Here is a 4,771-nt window from a genome sequence, read left to right as displayed (position 1 = left end):
GGATCAACAAAATTATAGCACGTGCACATGATATAGATATTTAATGGAATATTGCTCAGCCACCGAGAAAATTGGAGTCTTGATACGTGCTACTTCATATGGAAAGCTTGAAGTCATTTTACTGAGTGAAAGAAATCATCTTTTGTGGACTATATTGCATGACTGACCTCACTTATATTAAAAAACAAAACAAAACAAAACAAGCAAACCACCAAGTGCATCAAGACCAAAGTTTATTAGTTGCTTCCAGTGATAAGAGGGAAGAGAGGCAAGGGAGGTTATTGCTTTATCAAAGATAGAGCTTCATTCTAGGGTGATCAAAACAAAATCACACTGATTAAGGGTAGAGCTGTACAGCTGAATCATGCAATTGTGCTCAGTTAAGTTGTACGCCTGTAAAAAGTTAAATTAACAAAAAATATGTAACAGATGTTTTTGAAGACCTGATACCCCCCAAAAGAGTACATATTGAGGTTGTTTTTATACAAATACTGTAATGAATGGAGGGTTCCTTGGTTTAGAGATGTAGGATCATGGTTTTGTGAGACATCTCAGTTAATTGGCCTAATAATGTGTTTTGAGCTTCTATTACCAATTAATTTGCTCTATAAATTTCAAGATCTTAAAAGCTTGAAGGACTGCCAATTAATATTCTTAAGGCTTCCTCAGATATCTATTCAAAAAGCAGCATGAGAATAAAAATAAATCACATAGGATACATAATGTGTCTGTACTACTGATGAAACTAATGTGGATATAGAATCCCTACCCCAACCATGATTCTACATCTCTAGAACAGCCGTCAGAACTCCAGACAAAGCATTTCCTCCAAGAGAAGGTAGAGTCTCCATCACGATATATGGGATCTGGGTCTTTTAGGCCATTCCAAACAGCATTTATGCCATCCATAAATGTGGTACCCCCATCCTCTGAGAATTTAAAGAGCCATGTGCTGCCTAATTATTTAGCTACTGGTGCAAATTCCATGTCCTTCCTGAACTTATTAAGCCTGGTGCCAGAAGTTATATTTCATTTGCAGAAAGACAGCTCTGAAAAAAAATTAATAAAAAGTGTGATGTTCTATAAAAAACAAGTTTGCAATTGTCTGTTCAAAGGACAAAAATTAATCTCTAATTGTCTGGAGCAACAGGAGAAGGAGATTCAGGAACTAAATAAAGGAATGAATAATATCATTTAGTCAATCACAACTCAATCCATTGCCACCCTGTAGGACATAGGCTTTCTTTTTTTTTTAATTGCTTAACTGAGTTTAATAACTGACAACAGAACCCCTAGACTTGATAGAATCATCATGCAAAATACATAGCTGAATATTGTCATCTTTTAAAAATATAAAATAAAAGACTATACTTTCAGGGATCATTTCTATTGTTCATTACTAGAAAAGTTTCTCTGATCGTGTAGAGCACCATAAAATAAAGAAAAAAATAAAATAAATAAGCAAGACATGTGAAAATAGGTAAGTTTCCATTAAATAAATGAAAATTTTTTAAAAAATGAAAGGTTTTGTTTTTCATATAATTTGAAGAAGATAAATTATCAATTTAAATAATATTCAAGTTTATGAAACAAATTTTAAAAGAACATTATAAAATGTCTAACTTTCATCTGCTTCTAGGTTTACGTTGCTCTTGAATTTCACGTATAACTGAACTTTCAAATCTGCTAGCATCCGCTGGATGGATTCCACTCTGGATACTAAGACATTGATTTGTTCTTGGAAATTTTTCTTTGCTTCTTCTAACATTTCTTGTGTGTCCTCTTGAGAATAGCTAATGAAAACGTCACTCACTTAGTAGGGTATCATTAGGCAGTCATCATATGCCAGCATAATATCATCACAAACGTTTAAATTCTGCAGCTGTTTCTTTTTTACATTTATCTCCTCCTTTTGCTCTGAGATTCTACTCATATTCTGTGCAAATTTGTTTATCTTCTGTTGTTCTTCAAAGGTAACATTGACGTCTTCTGCAGCCGCCTTCTTCATGGTGGCTGCCATTGTGGGAGGACATAGGGTTTCAGAGGCTGTAAGTCTATACAGAAGTAGACTGCCACCCTTTATCCCTTTGGAGGGACTGTTCAACTTGAACTACTGACCTTCTAGTTAATAATTGAATGCTATAACCATAGTACACCAAGAATAGGTAGAGAAATGGAAATTACCAATTTTCATTTGGTCTTGTTGTGTTCAGTTATTATCAGTAATTTTTTTCTTAAATTTGAGAGAGAGAGAGAGTGTGTGTGTGTGTGTGTGTGTGTGTACCATCAAATCGGATCTGACTTTACAGGAGATTGCCCCTCCTCCTCCAGCAGAGCATCTGGTGGATTCGAACTGTGCGCCTCTGGGATTGCAGTGCACCTTCTTGCCACTAGGCAACCAGAGCTGCCTTATCACGGAAAATTTTTATCAAAAACTCTATAGAAGGGTCTTGTTCAAAAGAGGCAGGGGATACAGACAAGATGTACAAATTTTTATGGAATTCAGAAATCGTAAAAACTGTTGGATAAAGTCTTAAAATTATTGTCCTTCAATAATCTTTATACCTCAACTCTTAATCCAAAAATATTCCCTTAAACCAAGAAGTAATCTTCAAAATGATCAATAGTTTGTCTTAACTAACAAACTGCCTAGAGATGTTTTATGATCTGTATATGATGTTTTAAGAGATTAAATTGCCAACAGTAATCTGAACGTGTAAATAGGGAACCTAGAGGGCAATGAGTTTATATTAATGGGAGAGAAATAACTAGAAAAAGGAGGGAGAGATGATGTTACAATTGGAAGGGTATAATCCATGTCATAGAGTTGTACATGAAGAAAGTTTTGACCTGATGTATATTCTGCTGTCTCTGAAAGTGAGAACTTGAAACATTTGCTGCAGAAGATCAAAGCCTTCAACATGATTACATTTCAATATCAAGAAAACAAAAATTCTCACCACTAGACCTATAAGTAATACGATAGATGGAGAAAAGACTGAAATTGTCAATGTAAATGTTACATTTCCTTTTACTGGGATTCACAATTAACATGTTCAGTCCCAGCAATCCAGGAGAGGTTGTTTCACACCAGCAGCAGGAAATTAAAAGACGTATTGCGATGGGAAAGTCTGCTGTTAGGGTCCTCTCCAAAGTACTGAAGAGCAATGGTGTCACCAGAAAGCTAGGCAATGACTAGGAAGGATAAAAGGAGACTTGATTCCTTTGAGCTGTAGTTCTGGAGAAGAGTATTGAAAGTACTCTGGACTGCCAAAAAAACCAGATTCATTCTGGAGAGGGTTAAACCAGGCTGCTCCTTGGAGGCAAGGGTTCTGAGGCTTCGTCGGATATACTTTGGACATGTTGCAAGGAGGAACTGATCCTTGGAGAGGGACACCATGCTTGGGAGGGTAGAAGGACAGTGCAGGAGAAGAAGGCTCTCAATGAAATAGATTGATTCAGTGACCGGGGTAATTGGGGTGGTGTGTCAGAAACAGTGAGATAAGCACAGGACAGAGCAGGGTTTAGGGCTGTTGTACATAGGGTCACTATGAGTCGCAAGAGACTTGACAGCACATAACAATAACAACAACAACAACATGCATTGGGAAAGTCTGCAGTCAGGTACATCTCCAAGTTACTGAGGAGCAATGAAGTCAGTCTGAAGACTAGGACACACCTGATTTGGACCATGGCCTTTTCATTCATTTGTTATACATCTGAAGATTGGATAATGAATAAAGATGACAGAATAAGACTTGATGCCTTTGAGTTGTGATGTTGGAGAAAAGTACCGAATATCCCGTGCACTTCCAAAAGAACAAATATATAAAAAAGGTGCAACCAGAATGCTCCTTAGAGGCAAGGATGGCAAAGCTTTATCTCTCATACTTTGGGCATGTTATTCTTGGAAAGGTGGAGGGTAGACGAAAGAGAGGAAGAGCTTTAATAAGATGGATTGACATAGTGACTACAGAAAAAGGCTGAAATATTTCAGAAATGATAAGAATATCACAGGATAGCACAGGGTTCTGATCTGTAATTCATATGGTAGCAATGAGTCTTACTTCACTTTCCTCCCCCCACCTTTTTTTTTTTTGGTGAGAAAAATTTATATTTAGAATTAACCCACTGGACTCAGTTTAGATGATCCCAAGTTTGTTGGCAACATCCAAAGCATCATAATCAGGAGCAAGTCGAACATAGGCCTTCTTCTCTCCATCAGGCCTAATCGAAGTGTTGACCTTAGCCACATCAGTGTCATAGAGCTTCTTTACAGCTTGTTTAATTTGGTGCTTGTTGGCCTTGACATCCACAATGAACACAAGTGTGTTGTTATCTTCTATCTTCTTCATAGCTGACTCAGTGGTCAGGGGAAATTTGATGATGGCACAGTGGTCAAACTTGTTTCTTCTGGGGGTATTTGGGCTGCCTTCGGAGTCTCAGCGTCTTAGGCCACCAGAAGGTGGGTGACGTGAGGATCTTCTTCTTTTTTTGGGGGGGGGGCTGTGGACGCCCTTCAGGACTGCCTTCTTGACCTTTAATGCCTTTGTTTTGGCTTCAGTTTTGGGAGGGGCGGGGACTTCCTTCTTCGCTTTTGGCACCATCTTCGAAAAAGCCCCTCCACTTTTTAAAAAAATTATTTTAATTGTGATTTTAACAAATGTTTACAGAGAAGTTAGATTTTCATTCGTTCATTACTCCACATTTTACTCCCTCATTCTCCCCCCCCCACCCAGTTTACATTTTTAAAAAAATATATTCATTCATT

The 4,771-nt window shown here is 37.5% G+C and overlaps 1 pseudogene; it reads right to left on the bottom strand.

The window, feature by feature from the left end:
• Window positions 1-1,618: 1,618 nt before the first annotated feature.
• On the bottom strand, window positions 1,619-2,020 carry LOC102865184 (annotated as a pseudogene).
• Between the last annotated feature and the right edge of the window lie 2,751 nt (window positions 2,021-4,771).

This window comes from Elephantulus edwardii, unplaced genomic scaffold (assembly GCF_000299155.1).
Source record: "Elephantulus edwardii isolate Elephantulus edwardi_28Jun2011 unplaced genomic scaffold, EleEdw1.0 scaffold00012, whole genome shotgun sequence".
NCBI lineage: Eukaryota > Metazoa > Chordata > Mammalia > Macroscelidea > Macroscelididae > Elephantulus > Elephantulus edwardii.
The sequence above is the reverse complement of the archived record's forward strand: the minus strand, read 5'-3'. Positions and strand labels throughout refer to the sequence as shown.